Here is a 20402-nt window from a genome sequence, read left to right on the forward strand (position 1 = left end):
TAAAGCTACTGGAGATCGTGGTACTGTTCTAGTAAAGCAGAAGTTCTGAGCTGCAGGAGAGGGCACAAATCTTACCCAACACAACCTGACAGAAAAACAGAAAGTACCTCTTACAAACTTCCAGAAACACATCTTCAAAGGCAGCAACTTTTATACCTAAGTTCAACTATCAGAGTGTCAGTTCAGCACAACTCTGCGGTCAGAAAAGACACAGTGCACAATGCAGTTGCTGGCTCAGCAGGTGGCACTGGATTAATACAGATATGATACTTTTACTCCATAGCCCCCGGGTTGTTTTATTAGGCAGCTAAATCACCACTTAGTAAAATGTGGCCCTACTTTGAAAAACAACCATTAAAATAGTACCGGATGGTCGCATGTTACCAGGTCGCATTGATTCTACTTCGAGAGCTCATGGAAGAAAACCATGCCAACTCAGCCAGGGATCTCTGCTGCCATATCCAAAAGTCAGACACATCCTGCAGTTGCAGGTACTCAGCTAAATTCAGCTCAGTCAAATCCTTTAACTTTTCGGGCATTTGTACTGAGGGGAAGGAAAGGGAACTTGGCAAACTGTTTCTGCTTCACTCTCTCTCAGCTGTGCGAGCGAGTAGGGCAGTGAGCAGAAGCAAGCAGTAAAATTAAAATCCAAACCTCAAATAATTAAGTCAGCACTGAGAAGAATACAAGTAGAGGTGTGATATTTCCCTGAACCTTTATCTCCTAGTTGCTCTCCCTGCTATCCAGTGCTTGCAGGAATTCTTAAACTTTCCCTTTGACATCGGGAAGATGCTGGGACAGAGTTCTGAAGGAGATATCCCTCAGCAAATTCAAGTTTTTCACTAGACAAACTAAACGTAAGACAAAATTAGCTAAGACTGAGGGATTAACTAAATACTAATGTCTTTATTTCTTAATCAGCTAACAAGGTCTTCAAGCATATCTACTCCAACCTTTGGATGCGCTTTTGGGGTCTAATGCCTGCGTTTGTGCCACCGAACCCTTGGAGAACTTAGCTGCTATCAACAAGTTTAATTTGTATCATTAAACTTACAATAGTCACATGAAGATTTCTGGGAGGTTGCCAACGTCATTTAGGGTCCTCATGGTCTGATAGCACCATACACCAAGATTTGCACTCTGCAACTCTTCCTCGCCAAGCTTGCTGGGCCCGCTTCCCCTATCTCCTTCCACCTGATAGTATTTGCTCAGCATCTTCTCTGCTGTTCTTTCTTTACTGCACTGACATAGGCTCTGCTTTCACTTTCTCTACAAATGTATCTCAAGGCCCACAGACATAAGAACCTGGAGACTATTCACAAGATGAGGCTAATTCAATAACACTCTCACAAGACACATTAACCAATTTTAGTTGCCTCCTCTTAGGATCCTCACTTCTTTTGACCTCAAATCAGGTATATCACTATCATTGCAAACCACGTCACAAATTATCTTGGGGAAGACCAGACAAATCAGATGAAAAAATGCAACACAATTATGTTTCACCTCACAAAGGAGTTAAGATCATGAAAGGTATTTTTTGGTTTTAATATAGACTCAATGATAATATATATAGACTCACAGATAGTAATGAAGCTACATTAAAAGAATTAATCAACAACACCTTCATAAACATGAAGAGTGGAGCATAGTGTAAAATATCAGATTCTGCACAGAAGACTATAAATTTGGCACACATTTAATAGTTCTCCCCAATGTTATCTTCCAATATGATAAAAGAAGGCCTAATTTCTGACTTCCTGGCTCTAGAGAATGTTTTTATTTAGTTATATGCACATGCCTTATATAAAAGGAATTTAACATCTTTATTAGTTATTTTAAAATACTGAAATTATGATACATAGTAAAGATAAATGTAACCTCTATGTAAAAAGAAATTATGTGAAAAGTTAGACTGTAGCTGCAACTGGGTGAATAAACCCGGGATGATTTCCACAGGTTCCTCTCTTAGAGGATGTTCTTCCTAAACTCAGGTGCATGTGGTATAGGAAGGTCCCTGATTATGACACACTGGCCACAAACTAACACTTTTTCTTCTGTATGATCAGTTGAGTGCCAAGCAGCAAACCAGCAGAAAAGAAAAAGGAAATATAAAACCCAGATCTCCAGCAGAATACTCAAGTCCATCACAAGCAGAGACAACACCTGGTGGACCAAAGCCTTGAGAGATATGTTCTTTGTTTAGAACAGTCATTCCTTATTGAAAACAATCTTTTCGTAACCCCATCTCATCTAAGAAAAAATCCACACCTTTATGGCATATTAGTAATTATTTGCCCTTGAAAGACATAGGTCCAGGAACACATTAATATTTCTGGTTGTGTTTTTTTATCTATGCACAGTGAATGAACAGACTATTAATCTCATCAAATATATTGGTGAGATATCTATGGAGAGAGTAGAAAGGCATTTGAAAAGAATAACAAAATCTGAGGAGGTCATCCTTGGGAACTGGAGTAATGTCACAGGCAAGGAAGTTCTGGTGAAAGACAATGAAAGCAACAGGAGCTATACGCCACTATGGTTTCTGATGCTACTGAATTATACTGGACATGAAGAGAATAGTGCAGAAATGGTGAAGTGGGACTAGAGTGGTTCTGGCGAGTAAAGGGACTGGGTGCAGAAAGAACTGCAATGTTACATCTCTAGATGGCAGTTACCAGGGGACTGCGGCTTGCAGATATGACAGTGGAAGAGAGAAAGTCACTGGGGAAAGGAATTTAAGGTCTCTGAAGTAAGGGACTGATAAATGGTGATGGTAATATGATGGAGATAGCTGGATGGGAAAGAACTACTGGGATCTGTAGGCAACCACTCCTCACCTCTTGGGCAAGGAAACACCTCTGTGGTTCAGAGCGATGGAACAAAGGGTTAGCTTGGCAAAATCACTTCAAGAGACTGGCTCAGAGATACCACAAGCACGTTTTCAAGAGTACAGATTCAAAAATGTGGCCTTCAGGCCACATAAGAAAGTTCTAAACTGTATCCAACTCATTGATGTCCAAAGTAGTCTTAGACAAATTTTACATGTGTAAGGATCCAGAAACATTAACTGACTATATTCTATAGACAGACTGTATCCAAACATAACCTTTCTGTAAACTTCTCCCAAGACTGAGGCAATATATTGTATAAAGAGGGTTTTTTTCCCCTCTAGCTGTTCAAATGCAGGACTTCTGAGAGTTATTGTAAAGGGGACACTGTGGGAGATGTTGTGGGACAGAATTCAGTTTCAGAGCCCATAAAACAACTGTATACACAATCCATCTCCTGTTGCACACTTAGCTAGCGTATCCTGCATAACTTCAAACACTCCCTATTATCTGTTTTTGTTACTATTTCACTGCAGCTCAAGACAAGTACTTTGCATTGCATCGTAACATGGTCTTCTTCTGAAGGCTTTACAGAAAAGAGAAAGAACCCAAAGCAGAAAGAATTTGCTCAAAGTCATACAAGTAAGTGATGTAGAAAAAGGCAAAAATCTTGATTCCATTTTTACTGCAATCATACTGCTTATTCCCAACAGGTTATCATCAATAAACACATTTAATTCCTCTAAATATTTCCAACACTGGTGAATGATGAAGCTTCCTTCCTTCTGTCTTTCCTGAGCTAAATCCCCAAGTCTATACTGTAAAAAAAAATGAACGACTTTTGGAAAAAAACTAGATCCTGCTGATTTCTTCATTCAGTGAAGCACTGTACCTATACATACATGTGTAGTCTCAGCCTCAGAAGAAAAGGTTTACGCAGATCTTACATAGGGCTACAGCCTCTCCTTGGAGCACCATCTGCAATCAGAGCTGATTTCTTCATTGATTTTTCCTGCTTGCTCTAAGAACAAGTTGATGTGCAGGGATAACGTGGTTGCTGGGGGGGGGCTGTAGTTACAGAGCAGGCTGTGCAACCTGTGACATCTGACAGTCTGTTATGGTCATCCCTTTTCAAGTAATTAAATACTGCCCTTATACATTACTATCTCCTATCAGTGATCAACTCAAATACTTGTTTCAACTCCTATGTTATGGTTCTATTACAAGAGATGTGCAGTTTGTTAAAAAGGAAAGCTAATGGTACAATGAACAGACAAACTGTAGTCATGAAAAGAAATACATTACATGGAGATTTATACAAAACTTGCTGTCTTGCACAGGAAACTTTCTATCAGCCCTTCTATGAATGAGCAAAACACTAACAGCCCTGGAATTGAATGCACAGTATCCCTAAACATAACTGAGAATTCCAAAATAGCAGCATATTGATTTTACATAATTAAACATCTGGTGAATCTTCAAAGTGAAGAAGGGAAAGACACCCTCAATAATGTTTTTTTTTTTCAAATGCCCGTGATTTTTTTCCTAGTCAAGGCAACAGTCTGTCAATACCTCAGAGTACGCCAAATATGAAGTTTCAAAACAGGAGCTTGAATTATGAACGAAAGCTAAAAGAACACCACAAATATTTCTCAACAGGTGGAAAGTATATAAATAAAATTTCAGATAATTCAAATACATTCAAACAGCTAAATTTTCCACAGAAAAACATGTTTCTCTCTAGCTAACTGGAAAACTTCAGACCAAAGACAGCATTGTAAGTTATCCAACCTGAAAAACATAATAATTCCCACCCCTCCAAAATTAAGGAACCCAAAAGAAAACTTCTAAAACCAAGATATTCTGTGAAACAAAGCACAAGCCAAATGTTATTACTATTGGTAGTAAATATTTTTGCTATAGCAGGATCTGAATGCCATAACTTAGATTCACATCTTTTACACTGAGATTTGGGCTTACAGCTTAAAGACCCAAGCAGAGAGCATTACATTAGAATGAGGAACATCAAGCAAACATATTTTATAAGGATTAACATCGTATTGTTGGATTTCTTTGTTTAATTTGGGATTTTTGAGGAGTGAAATACGTTTGCAAATTATTCTATAGTAATCAAAATAGGTTCTTATGTTTTTTGTCAATAAGACACAAGAATACAATAATTACATCTTCTGTCCACTCAGCACTTCACTACTACATAAAAGTATTTTTTTTTTCCCCACTCTCAATACAAGGTTTTCTAATAAGCTGTGGCTACACTGACCCCAAATTACACTGTAGCTGCTCTCACAGGGCAGGAATCTCAAGGCATTAAAAAAAAAAAAATAGTGAATACAGGAATCAGGTATATCTCATTAACACCTTTTCAAAAAGAATGAAGTAGAACAATCCTCTCCAGTATTTAACATTAAAAAAGCAGGAATTCAGAATTGCATTCCATGGAATCACATTTCAATTTCTTTTCCTGCTTGGAATTCAAATACTCTGAGAGAACATTTGAGTTGTGCGACAGTGACAAAACAGCAGAAACATTCAATAGCTTCTCTGACTTGCTTTTTGGTTATGTCCTTATGTGCCTTCAGGTCTTTGCTGTTAATTAAATCAAGCCAGATTTCAACCAACTGCATGACAGCAGCGTCATGAGCATGCAATGTGCTGAGGCTTTCTGAAAGTCCCTCCAAGTACTTTCCTGAGTTTCATGCCTCTTAGTGCAGTTCTTCACTGTACAAAGTGTGTACCACCACGTGATCTGTGCATTTCTAATGCTCAGAAGATATTTTAACATTCTTATAATAGTTACATTAAAATACTAAAAGTCTCTTTGAAAGGAGATCCAGCAACTGAAACTGGTCCTTCAACCTTCCTTAATCTGTGCAGCTGACAGGAGGTGCAGAAACACTTTTGAATGCCTGCAATGTTCCCTTATGATAGTGTTGTTATTTTTCAAGCAGATTTAGACAATGTTATCCTTGGAAATCTAAGAAAACTGGATTTAGGAACCAGTCTCCTTTGCTCCTTTTCAATACTACCCTGACTAAATGAAAGAGATTCCTTACCACGCTGTTTACATTGCTGGGTGGCACGGCTTGAAGTCACTGGACAAATGCAGGTGTTTACCATGCGCACACACACACTGCTGAGCACCTGGTAATTATCACTGAAGATCTCCATTTTGTACAGCTTCCAAAAAGTCCAAGAGGCAGAAGATCTTCACTACTTCCCTTTCGAGCCAGTTAAGTCCTTCATTCAGAGACTGAACTTAAAGTATAACATATCCAATACATTAAAAAGCTCAGCTTTTTTTAAAAAAAGCACTGGATTCTGTTTTATTTGTCCTGTGGCGCTTCTTTTCCCAAGCTCCATGCAAAAAACAAGGGACTACCTCAGTGGTAAAGAGTCTCAGTGAACTTTTAAAAACCGAACTTCTGTTCAAAAGTAGGAAAAAAACTAAACCCTGAGACTCTGAGTAAAACTACTGGACTGTTTTCAGAGATGGTGAAATTTTCCACAACTCCACACCAGATCAAGGAATTTTTTTAACAGTATTAGAAACTACTACATATTTTAGCTTTGTATGCAGATTTCATCAGAACTTCTACTTTGTGGTGCTACTACTAAAATGATACAGCTCTATTAACTCAGCAACCTTGCAGTTCCCTTGATATCATATCAGTTCAATCCACTAAGACTTAAAACAACAGATGTTTCAGCATACTATATACAAATTGTCCTCTATTCTATAGAATCCTACGTGAAATTATATTACTGATCAAATAACATTTTTTCTCCAGTTTATAAAAAAGGAAAAAAAAAAGGAAAAAACCCCCACACTGCCTTTATTTTAAGCTCCACACTACTCATCTAGCAGTTTGTTTCTCTCTCTTCTACTAGCAGAAAATATAATACAGGAAAAGATTTAAATGAAAAACAGATCTGTGCAGTGAATTGCATATGGTTTCCATTTTCCTTCATGCAATGTTTCATAGACAGTCAACGAAAAAATCCCTCCCACAAATCCGGATCTGAAGTCCACTTTCAGAATCTTGTCAGCACAGGAGTTAGGAGACAACCCTCTGTGCACAAAAACGCTACAATACGTCTGTGCTCTCCCTCGTTAGGGTAAATCATTCCTAAAAAGTACCATTGGATCTAGCTAATAAATCAGTATATATAAAATACGCGCACTCAAATGATGGCTGTGTCTGTGTGAACCTACCATAGAGTTTTCTGGTTTCAGGCATACTAAGCTTAGTCCATGCCACACAGCTCGTTGCATTTTATGCCTGTTCACAGCATACAGAGTTTTCCAGCGCTAACAACTTCATACCTAGTTGATATGCTCCATGCTACACTAAACCCAGCCTATAAATACTGTTTTTGCCAAGGCGCCTTCATAACTGTCATATTCCACTAGCTTTCCTAGCTGATTTAAACAATTACTTCAAAGGTCTTTCTGACTTTGTTTACATGAAATACATCTTTTCCTCCTATTCCTCATAGCCTATGCTATTTTTTTTTCTCCTGCATTCTTAGCAGTTCCTGGTGACATACAAACACCAAAGCAAATATGCCACGTTTCTATCAGACGCCAAGGGAGGTTTACAAATCAGCAAGCTCGTTCTTTTCCCTAGACACTCTCAGGAGATTGACATGTCAATGGGAGAAAATGGATGATGAGCTGCTATTTGTTGGATGCATTTGTTGTTTCCATGAGTTAACAATTGTTTGGATTTTCTCCCCTTCAGAGATTGGCTATAAGGGAGGCATTGACTGGGATGCAAAAATGAAATAGAAGAAAATTTGGAGCACCTTGTGTCTCTGAGAAAAAGTGCACAAGCATGGCATGAACACATCTTGCCTGACAGACACAGCCTCTGCTTTAAAAGGTACTCAGCATCTGTGTATTTATATGCCTGTTTAGAAAAATCAAGAGCGCAAGAGTTACCTGTTGTCATGCAGCTCTACTTGATGGAGACTTGTGAACTGAGAATTCTTTAACATGTTAGAAGAATAAAAGTTTTGCTGATTCTATGTCTCCTTATATTTGTGCATAAGAAAGCAAAAGTTGTTACCTAGGGAAAGACGCAGTGAATAGAAAACTAAAAAATATTAAGTACATGAATATTTGATCTATGTAATCACTTTTTTTTTGGTACTTATTAACCTGGCAAGCTATCTGTACAGCATTACGTGCTCTAAAATCTAGTTACAGACCTGGCATCCCCACAAAAGTCTACAGGTCAGTTCAACCTGGCACTTCAGTTCTCAGCATTCTTGAGGGCTGATCCTCAAACCCAGCCAGGTCAGGTTGCTGAAAAATCAGCAAGTATTCAAGACTTGGGACACCACCTTCTAATCCCAGACTCTTCACCCTAAATTCACCTTGAAACAAAGCACGAACAAACATTTCCATCAGTTATTCTCTTCCACTCTCTGATTACTTTTTTTCAAATCATGTTAAGTTTTCAACTTCCCAAACTCCGAATTTGCTTTCAGGGGATTCTCAGATACCTGACAACTCTCTTCAGTTTGCTAAGTTTTAGTGTTAGGTCTACTGTCAATATTTTCTTTTTCCACTGATCTCCACCTTCCAAAAAACATACAGGCCCACCTGTGGAGGGAAGCTCTGGGATAACCCAGTACATCTTCCAAATGTTTCTCAGCCAGTCCTGTTCTACGAGACTCACAGTCTGAAAACCTTCCTCTGTGTACAAGTACATGACACAGGTGTTTGATACTCTGGCTTTGCTAAGGTCAGCAAAAATTGGGGTTTGGAACAAAATGCAAAAAGCTACACTTGCACAACGTGTTTTGGTTGCAACCTGGATGGTGAGTGCTGTTAAGACACAATGGTGTTTTCTGATTTCCTCAATTTAACTATCTGACATATGGATAAAACACATTCCAGGTCACAAAAGGCTGAAATAATTGAACCCATGGGATATACAAGTTATATAGAAGACTAATGCATCTAATAACAATTAAAAGTCTTGCCTAAAATATCCCAGAACAGAGTATAGAGAAGAAATCTACTGAAAAATAATGTTGCACTATGAAGTCTTTTTTTTTTTTTAATACAGACACCAGTTAAGAGCTTTTTCAGCAGTAAAGATGTTCAGCTGAATCAGGATTGTGACACCTGCTTGGTTGCAGAAATTTTCAGAATTGTACTTATGCATTAATTATGTCTCAGGTATCTATACTCATCATCTTCCTGGATCTCTCTTGAATTTCTTCACTTAACTACTTTTTCAGGTCTCACCCTACACACGTACCATTTGTGAATAACACTGTAAGCAACATTAATACCCATAAAATGTTGCTGTTTCTTCTGCATTTTCTGCATTCCCCACACAAGGCAATATTTCAGTTCAGTGTTCAACCAAAAAAATCTTTTGTAAGGCTTTAGGAAAAGACACATTTAATAAACACACCTTGTGGCTGGAGTAAAAGACAACAGAAGGTCAGATGACAGAAGGTCCATTAGGGAATCAAGAGCAGAATTGTCTACTTCATCCCTAAACTTTAGGCAAACTTCAGAATATACTAAGATTCACATACCAGATGCAAGTCTGTAAGCAACAAAGGAAACCACTGCAGGTAAGTGAAATGTGAGCAATGATATGGTTGAGTTGATCCTGGGTATTACACAGTATTATAGTAGCACCCAGAGAAGGCTCTGGGTGGGTGGCTCGGTGAGTAGTTGTTGTTTTGGGGGATTTTGTTTTGCTTTTAAAGCAAGATCTGATCCTCAAGCGGTTAAGTGCCATACACAAAAGACTTCAAAGTATTTGCTATCTTAGGATGAAGTGCTCAACTGGACAGCAGAGGGGCTAATTTTATAGACCCAAGGAAAGGTCTTTCCATCAGCAAAAGGAAGGCCTGGAATGAAGCTGTGGAGACTGCCATGAAGAGAATGGATCAATACAGAGTGAAGGTTCCTGTCCGTGAGTGATGACAGAGCATAGCTCAGCAGAGCAGTAACATGAAAGGAGAGAGAAGAGCCACGAAGATCATGCAGAGAAAGATACTGAAGCAGAAAGAGGGACTTCAAAGAAGGAACGCTATTCTTTTTTGAGGTTCTACACTGCAAAGGATATGCTATTGCTATGATTTCAGACAATAATGGGGAGGGCGAAGAACTTTTTGACCTCTGGAGACTATGAGCCAAGATGCATCCATTGAGATGTTTGTCATGACAAACAGTTTTAAAGCATCCCCTATGATGAAGAAGATCCACAAGGAAAGGGACTTAAAACAACTAGTCATCTCTCAAACTATCTCAGTAACTTGTTTAGTTTCCCTGAAACTTACATAAACATTTGAAAATGCTTAGTAATTCGACAAAAGGAAACTCTACCACAAACATAACAGGCCTGAATGGAGTATGTTTTACTAAACTACTAGTTGGTAGCTGCAGTGAATTTAGACAGTTGGGTGTTGTCAAATGCTTAGAAATATCTACCTGACCAGCACACCGGCTCACAGGTTTCTAGAACACAACTTGTCTCAACTGCTAAGAGGACATTAGTAAGCCCCAATAAACACACATTTTCTTGTAGTGCATGTAAAGCAGAAGCTAAGGGAAATCACTAAAACTTTCTTTGTAAAGTAATCAGACGAAGTAAATAACAGACGGAAAATCTGTGAGCACCTCAGCTTTATCAGGATTTTGAAGTGGTAAATCCTGCCTTGGTTCACTGACTAACAGCAACCAACATATACTGTCATGAAAGCAAGAGGTAACCTCTTTTATGGCTATGGAAGCTTAAGTGACAAGTAAAAATTTCTTGTTCTTTTAAATTGGAAGACACAGGGGAGTGATAATGAGCCATTTTGAAACCTCTCTTCCTGGGAGACACTGATCAAAAGAGCAACTATAAATATCAGGAACACTGTAATTAAAAAAAACCCCACAAAACCAAAACAAAACAAAGACATTCTGTTTATTTATTAACTCTTCTGTTTCACGCATTTTCAAGAAACAAACTCCCTAAAAAATTAAATAGGTAAGTTATGCCTGGGAGCATCAGTATTGACCAGTTCACATGAAAATTTTGCAGAAATCAGATCTCACAGGACACCTCAACATATCTGAGCAATCAAATTGCTTCTAAGTTGGCCCTTAATTCTAACTTAAATGTTTATGCCTACATAGTCACCTCAAATAATAACAGGTGATTAAATCTTAAGAACCTACAGAAAAAGCCAGACAAAAATATTACTCTCGTGACTACCCCTGGATATCACTTATTAATCTTTGGAAACGTGATTTAGAACTCAGTCATAAAAGAGAATGAATGGTTCTGTTATGTGGGTACACTCAGTACATTTCATGGAACTGGAGCAACACGGCTCCCTAATGCTCTTTGACAGTCATATCTTCTTAGAGAATACATCTCTGCCCAGCACAAATGACCGATTTCTATGTTCAGCCTCAGGAAAATAACTCTCCATTTCACGTTCTAAAACCTGGCTCATTATTGTTAAGTCTTTATCAAAAGCAAGTCAACCTAGGAAAAAACTGTATTATGAACAGAAGTTTTGGCAAGACAAAGACGACACTTCATACAGCACTTAATATAAAAAGAGGATAATAGTTCTGCCAAAGACAACAAATACTAGAAGAAATGGCTTTCAGTTTTTTAGAGGCCCTGAGCAATATTGCTGGTGTTCATTTTAAGATCTGCTTCTACAACACAATTCTCTTGATATTATTCTTAAATGCGAAAAAGGATGGATGTTTTTGTTTTGGGATCATTCACAATGTTGGTATTGCAAACCACAGGCTTGCACCAAGGTGAGCATTGACATCACTTTGCCACTAATTTCTTTCAATTCCTTCTCCTTCTTGATCTCCCTTCCCCCAGTTTAAAAAAAAAAAATGCAAATATACTCAATAAATCATGTATTTGCTCTCACGTGACTGTTATGCATTAGAATCAAAGATCTCCAAGATGTGCCCCCACAGTGTATCGTGTTACTGAAACACAGAAATAGCTGCAACACAAAATTTTGCCAGAAAAAGAAAAAAAAAATCACCACAAAAGTAACAACAAACTGTCTCTCCATTCAGCAGAAGAATATTCACAGAAATACATTTGAAAGGTAAATCAACCCGCAAATTTGAGTTAGAAAAAAAAACAGAAGTGTAAACCCCAAAAGATAAAGGATTTTTAACTAGAAACATCTACAAAGTATACACTGTTATTGGCCACTCAGTCAGTTCTATTTTCAAAGAGTTGTTGTTTGATGTTTTGGTTTTTTGTGCTTTTGTTGTTGTTGTTGTTTTGTTTTTTTCCTAGAAAGGAATGAAATAAGGAGTAAAAAACACTGCAAGCTTATCCATTATATATCTTCGCTTTGGTTAAGCAGTATGCCCCTACACTCACTCAAATGCTTTGTCCCCTTTTCTTGTCCAGTTATTTTACTTTGCTGAATCCTACCATCACTTTGTAGCAGAAGTGACATCTTCTTGAGAGAAGCAATGATGTTCCTGTGATGTGGTAACCTGACTGAATCATTCAAGTCTGAGTGGGGAAAAAGAACACTTAATTCAGCTGCACATCTGGGTTTTATAAAGGGTCCAAAAGCTTAACACTAACATGCTTCAGGGCTCAAACAAAGTCTGAGGAGATCACAGCAGTCAAGAAAGAAGACAGTGTTAATCCAGGGCATATCATGCTCCTCACCACCACTCTGAAAATTAACTGAGCTCAGCTAATTTTGCATCTCCACTAATTGTGTGTTGTGTATGAGTAAGCAATGACTAAGGAAATGTCAAAGCTATTTCATATCCTGTTCTTTTCCTGAAGAAAAATATGACAGGCAGAGAGAACACCTCCCATTAGACCACAACAATTCAACAAGGCAGCTATTTGTTTTAGCAGGAATGAAATAACCTACATGCAATCTAAACATTGCCAATCATTATAATCACTTGTTACCACTGGACTGAGCATACGCGGCTCCCCCAAAACAATTCATTATCCAAAAATCAGTTCAGATGTTCCAATATGTGTGTGAATGCATACACAAAATTTAAGCTGGAAAATACGTAGTGAGCACATAGTCACCCATATATAAAAATTCCTGCACTATGGTATTCTGGTTATTTTCCAGCATTTCTGATCATGCACTGCTAAACTTTGACCACTGGCTAGAAAGGCAATAAAAATACTGAATAACACAGAACACAAAAAGATGAAAATAACCAGACTGCTAATGAGGTAAGAAAACATGGCATTGGTACTGAACCTCCTGCTCAGTTCCTCACACACTCAAGGACGGATATCGACATTGGCAAAGTACAGGTATCCACCTCAGAGGCAGAGTTCCTGCTTGCTGAAGATACAGGAAACACAGGCTCCTAAACTTAGTTGTTATGAATTTCAACTGTCAGATGCACAAAATAGCTGGACTGACCCCTTTGAGCTCTGCTTTCTCCCCATTCATATCTCACCTGCAAAATCTTACAAAGTGTGGCACAAAACACATACACAGAGCAGGAAAGTAGGATTGGGGAGAGAAAGGCTGCAGAGTAGGTAGAAGAGTAAATACACTAAAGCATTCAAGTTATTTGTCTGATGAGGAGGGAAAGCAGGCCAGAGGGGGCAAATGAAAAAGAGGTAGGCGAAGGGAAAAGGACTGAGAACAGGCAACACAGTATTAGAGACTACAGTTTTCATCTGTCCATTGTGTTTTATTCACAGGAACTACACAGCAGAGGGGCATTACGCTAGAACATTATCCAGCACATAAAGAGCTGGAACAAAGTAGTTCATGGAAGAGCAAATCACTGTGTGCAATATTGAGGCCAGAGGGCTTGGAAAACTGTAGATGTGGCTCTTCACAGCCATACAGCCTTCATACAGAGGTCCCTACCAAAGTGGGTCTTCAGTCAGAACTGATAAACTGCTGCTGGCCTCAGAGTTTTTTCAGACATCAAGAATAACATTAATGATCAATAGACGATGATGATGGTACATGCTCAAGGTGAAAATGAGGAACACATTTAGTGTGTTCTCATAACCATAGGCATAGATATTTACAAGCACAGATCATTCCTACATGCATTAGCCATACGTAAACAAAACTGCTACGGGGCAAACTTTTGGTTTTCTTTAAAAAAAATTCAAATTTAAAAAAAAATATAATCATCAGTCAGATTGCAGTGGAGTGCCAAGAAAGAAGAGCATTGCAAGACTGCATGAGAACTTGCACAACCAACTGTGATATTCATTGATTAAACAGAAAAGTGACACTCTATAGAAGGAAGTTATCAGATACTCTTGCCTCAAATGTTGGTGCTTCCTCCACCATCACCTCTTCTCTCCCCATGTGATCCTTATATTTTTTTTTGCATCCATACCCCAAGCATTCTCAATAAAATTGAACATAATTTCACAGTACTACTCGGGGGATTTCCTGAAAATTGAGACAACTCCTTTGCATTTGTTCACTCTCATTGGCATTTAATTCTCCACTTATTTTGTTCACTCAGCTACAAAATCAGACCCTGGAGGTAGTTTTTGCAAGGGTTTTTGCTATGATGCCAGCAACAGCCTATCCGTACCATTCCCTGCATGCTGTGCCTACATGTTTCTAGCTCTCTTAAATCACGACTTAGCTTATTGAATGCTCAGGAGTTAACCTTTACTGCTGGATGTGCACAAAAACCTAGAACAAATCATGACAGACAACTTTCTGTTGCAGAATTTCAGAAAGAACTATGTTCAATTGTCTGCTATTATTTCAACTCATTTATCAGCTGCAGACATCCCACTTACTGTTCTGTAGTTCCTTAGATCATATTTAAAGCTTTTGATAAATAGAGATACAAAATTTACAGTTGTCTAGACGTTTTCTACAATAACTTTCTTAAACGTAAAAACGCACATTAGCAGCAGTTCAGCCTCTTCACTAGTGTAAATGCAGCTTAGAATGTTTTACAAACAACAAGAAGCATATAGGTCCCATGCTGGTCACACACTTCATGACCATTTCAAAAACGCCCATCCCGTTCAGTATGAAGAATGGCCTGGCACTACGCTCCCATCTGCCAGGAAAAGAAAACAATCAAGCAGAAATATAGCTGTTTTCTTTTTCATGGTAGCCCTCCAAATAAGTGTTGACGAAGAAGTTAGACGTTTCAAAAACCTTACTTTCCTCCAAGTTAAAAATCAAATAATATTTTAGGCTTGTGGAAAATAATTTAATCATTAAGCTGAGTTCATAAGCACAACAGGAATGTCAATGTGATAAACTTGTGAAAAATGACAGTTTATCACCACCTTTGGAAGGCACTTAGGATAAGCTCTTGATAACAATTTATTGTTGATATCAACTCCCTGAGTCAAGATTATTACAACTATGAAAGCAGCCTGCCATTTAAGAAACTGCAGCTAAATGAGAGCCTCGGAAGTTGATCGGAAGCAGTTTTAAATTCCACAGCATAGCTGGGGAGCTATTAGTTGGAAGATTTCAAGTATAGTCTGAACTTCGTATCACAGGAATGGAAATGTTGATTGCTTTTTTGGGCCTATTCCTTTCCAAATAGAGATCAAGTGGAAAAGGACGGATTGGGTCTAAATGTCTAACACAGATGCGTGTAAGTAGCTAAGCAGCCCTCAGAAAGGAAAGAAAATGTGCATAAGAGATCTGAATAGCTTTGCACTATATTAGAAGTTGTCCCTTACAAGGCTTTAGCATCTTTCTGGGCACACAGAACTACCCAAAACTCCTGTTCTTGTACTCCATTCCTCTGAAGCTCCGCTTTTGCCAGGAAACAAAACTTACAGGCAACAAAATTCCAGGCTGCAATGTGGTGAGCTATTCTGGTTCTATTTAACCATCTCAAGAAAAATCCATAGACTAATGCTGCTGCACTCGGCAACAAGATTCAGAACTTCACTTTCCTGAGCCCCTAAGCCTGCTTGGCTCATTAACGCATTCAGCCTACCTCCCCTTCTGCTGGTATGGAAAGAAGATCCCGGGAACGCTGTCTTTTCTTGACAACATAATTTCTTGCTCTTGGTGGCACATGCAGCAATTAATCTCTGGTATTTCCTCACTAGGGAAAATCTGACCCACCATACTGAGGGTCCCACTCACAAATATCTCTCACTACTCAGTCTTTCCAAAATTGTATTCTTCTTCCAGAACGCAAACACAGAGTGGGACTATAATAAAGCAGCCAGCTCCTACACATGCAGTGATATGCAGACAAGGAGCGCTCCTGGTTTACCCATGGCATGCTCCACTTTCTCCATTATAACAGCTTTGTCTCCCAAAGCTTTTTCCCACCATCTCACTTTCTCTTACACACTGATGCGGTACTGCTGTTTCTAAGAAAGCCAAGCACTCTGCACGTCAAACCTCTTTCTATAACTTCTTCAAACCTCTACCTTCGCTAATTAAAAAAGAAACCCCACCGCTGCTTCGACACACACTAGCCCACTGCAATCCGAACAGCAGAATAGTATGCACAAGCTGAAAGAGGCATGCAGTGCTTGGCTTGCCACCACCACAAAGCAGCCTGAAGGTCACTTTCCCTTTTCATTGGCTCAAGACTCCAATTCCAACTTCCCCAACATCCGAAGTTTATTGCATTCATTCTTCCTGAAGTCAGAGCTCTGTAACCTGCCCTGTGCCTACCTCTAGGAGTTATGGCTCTCACAGAATCTGCCATCACCTAAGAAGAACCAAATCACACACAAGTTGTTTAAGACATCAGAGCTCACAGCACACGTTTAGATTTACATGCATTCCTGTCCAGGAAGTTGGTCGAGATCTAACTTTCAGAATGTACTCCCAATACTGATATTTGCCTCGGGCTTCTAGGCAGAAAAAGAGCTACCAGCAACAATTCCATACAGTGCATATACAGACCTATACACAACCACCTCCAGGTCTTATTTCAGAAGAGCTAACTTGATATGTTAGCTGTTGTTTTAGACCATGGGCTAAGGCAGATTATTAAAAAAAAAGAAAAAGGGGGTACAATACTTAGATTCAAAAGTATGAGTAACAAAGAAACAAAGTTTACAGCAGAACAAGGATGGTTGCCTGTGGGGAGAATATCTTAAAATCTACGGTAAAGTCATACTTGGCAAAATTCAATAGATCTGGTAAACATCAAAGATAAAATTTAGCAGGATAATTCCACCAAGCACCATTAAAAGAAAAATGGGACCAGCAGGGTTACCAGTGAAAAACAATGCCAGGCCTAATAGCACTCATCTACCAGAAGCAATTTATTATGACACCAGAAATAGCTATTTTCACAGTGGATGCTTGAAATGAAAACTTTAAAGCTTCTTTAAGTCTTGAGCTATAGCAAAGTATTCAACCAGCCAGCCAAAATAGCTGAAGGGAAATAGGAAGGCCACATGTGGAACTAATTACTCATGTAGAGGCTATGACAAAGAACATTTCTCCAGACTTTTCATGGGGGCTTCACTTTCAGGAAGTAACTCTAATTACTGTTCAAGTCTCGGCAGCCTGCATGCCGCTGACAGTTCCAAGAAAAAATGAACCTATTTGCCCTTTTCTTGGTCTGAAATGCCAAAATAGAAAAACACAACTAGTGTCATTAAAAAGAAAGAAAACAAGCACTGGCTTATTGCATTAGCTTCCCGAGCAGAATCCTTTTTATAAATTCATTTTTTTCAGCCTTCACAAAACAGCAAATTCTGCGTCTACATTAACTCGCTCTCCGTTGGCTGCAGTGAAACTGTACATCTTGACTTTTTACAGCTTTTCCATACTGGGGCCCACTTCCTGCCCAGTTGAAGAAAAAAATCTGGCCTGAAGATGAAATGACTGCTTAACATTACACTAAAACATCTGGTACCATTTTATACACAGACCCATGTCTGAGAGCAGGCAATTCTAGCGGTCTCACCAGCGGCACAGTGCATACCCAAACCTCCCCAGGGTGACATCATCCCATATATGGACTCTCAGGCCCAGCCCTCCCCCTTTTCCTGGTCCTAAATTCATTGCCAGATCCCCAGTCTGCTGCAAATGTGCCACGTCAAGACTGGAAATCACAGCACTTCAGTGTGTTTCAGTGAGTGCTGCAGAGTGTGAGGGAGAGCCGAGCACAACCCGTGATGCAGGAAGGCAGTTTTTCCCCGAGACTAAAAGAGGATTTAAAATAAATAAATAGACGCGTCCGGAGATCCTGCTCCGTCGCCCCAGTGTTCAGACTACCTGTTCAGGACAATGCTGTTGTACAGTAGTCTGCACATTGGTTAGACTGGGCAAGGGAAAGCAGCGGCATGGACTATTGGGGACGCAAGTTGCTCTTGCCAAGGAGAAGACACTTATTGCTCCTTTCAGATCTCATATACAGTATTTTTCTTCACAGGTTTTGCACACTAGGGAATAAGAAACGCTAAGGGACACTGTGAAAAAGGAGGACTTCAGAATAAAGCGGGGAAGACATTCTGGTAAGGCCTACTTTGGAAGAACACCTGGCCTATGACCTGGCGAACCTAGGTGACTCCCCTCCCCCCTTCCTCCAGTCATCACCGCAAGAAAGATGGAGCTCTGATGGTTTATCAAACCTATGCAAGAAATGAGAGAGGTATATTGCCTAGAGGTATATACTACCTAGAGAAGTGTACAAGAGCAGAGTTAAAGTCGGTCATTTCTTTTTTCTCTTTTTTTTCAAATTAAAAATAAAGCTTTTTTTCCCCCCTACAAACTAAAAAGGTAAATTTATTTTTTTTTACTTGTAGCAATCAGTATAAATATTTAAGGAGTATATTATGTTTTTTTAATGCAGAAAAGACTTGCTAGAAGTATGTATTCTGAGTAGCTCCTGTTGTGAACTATGATCTGAAAAATCAATTTTTAGAAATTATTTTCTCTTAAAGTAATAAAATAAAAGTATGCATGAATATTATTTTAAATTATTGTAAAATATACCGCCTTTGGAAGAACTGTACTTAGATTTTTATATGCAGCTGAAACTTCTTTGCAAGTAACCTATGCTGTACGTGGTAATGAAAACTGGGAGGGAAACCATAGGAAAACTATGACTATTCCATGCTAGGCTTCTGCCCTGTAGAATACAAAATCGTTGATTGTGAGGAAAAATTACTCTGAAAGTTCAGGCTGTGATGGAAAAAATAAAAACAATAAATAAATAAAATGTAACAAACAACTTTCCATCCTGATACCTGACTGGCCATTGCCTATAAGTGACCAGCACCAATTGATTGTTGCCGTTCTCATGTATACTTTGAATCGCTGGTATTTCTTCTAACATTCAAAACTATAAGTTACTTTGTCCTGAATCCCACTGATAAAAATGGAATTTGTAAACGAATGCAGAAGTTTGCTTTGGTGAATTTCCAGCTGTCCTGGTAGGGGAAAAAAAAACCCTCAGGCTGAATGAAATCCCCATGGACAAAGTAATACAAAAAGTCTGGGCTGCAATTTGATACCAGCTGAACTCCAGAGTCAGCTCCCCTAAAGTTAACACTAGTAAGAAATTACTGCAACTGGAAAAAAAAACCATCTATATGGTGCTCTTTATTGCCAGGAAGGCTTTGAATAGCTATACTATAGTAAGAATTATAATAAATATGCAGCCACTAGTATTAGACCAGTCAATTTTGCAGAATGTAGGTTGTATTTTAGACAGCCTTGATGCTGTGCAATTAAAAAAAAAATAAATATATATGTATATTATTATTACCTTTTTCATTGCTGCTTTAATAATAAATAGAAGTCCTATGAGGAGAGATGGTCACATTAGCTGGACTGTGTCTATACTGGCTGTCTTAAAGCCCACAAAAAAGAAGAACTAGCACTGTCATTTTGCTTTGCCTCCCATCAAAGCTTATGTGTTTTGACTAAAAGAATTATTTTTAAATTTACATATAGACTTATAGGTTATACATCCTTTCTTCATATTACAGAAGATTATATTTAGAATTAAATTATTGGGGTTTTAATCCATTGTAGTAAGAGTAAACTGAACTTTAGTTCTTGTTCTACTTCTAAGTAGAGTTACAACACACAGTTAAATGTAGTTATTAATAGAAAATCTGAAGAGACAGGAAGAAATTAAAGGAATGGAACCAGAATCAAACTTGTATTAATATTTCTCAATCTCTCTTTACGTATGACTGCTGGTTTAGGCATAGTAAATCTGAAAAGTTTTATGACTTAGATTTTGTTTAAGCGGTAGAAAAATGTTTTCAAATCTTGTTATGAAACTTGCTCAGTTATGCTTTCAAAGGGAATAGGATCGTTTGCAAATATTTTTTCTATCTAGTGCTTACTTGCAATGCTACTTTTATTTTTTTTAAATTCTGATCGAGAAATTAAGAAAGGAAGTATTGTTATCCAGCCAATAAGAGGCTCTCAGTGAAAATACTGTTGCAGATAGTCCGCGTTAACTTTTGCTAAATAAGCAAGGACAACAAAAACATATGGAACTAGTGTTGCTCTTATCTCTAGTCCACTATTTGCATTAATCTTTATTTTAAATGACCTTTCTGGATTTAGGAAGTGATTCCCCTCCCATACACC

At 38.5% G+C, this 20402-nt stretch overlaps 1 protein-coding gene across 4 annotated transcripts in view; it reads right to left on the bottom strand.

The window, feature by feature from the left end:
* DNM3 (dynamin 3) overlaps nucleotides 1-20402 on the bottom strand; it is a gene marked incomplete at both ends in the record, with an annotated part of 178225 nt that overhangs the window by 93397 nt on the left and 64426 nt on the right. The gene's annotated exons all lie outside the window — the stretch shown is intronic.

The sequence above is a fragment of the Nesoenas mayeri genome (assembly GCF_963082525.1).
Source record: "Nesoenas mayeri genome assembly, chromosome: 8".
Taxonomy (NCBI): Eukaryota; Metazoa; Chordata; class Aves; order Columbiformes; family Columbidae; genus Nesoenas; species Nesoenas mayeri.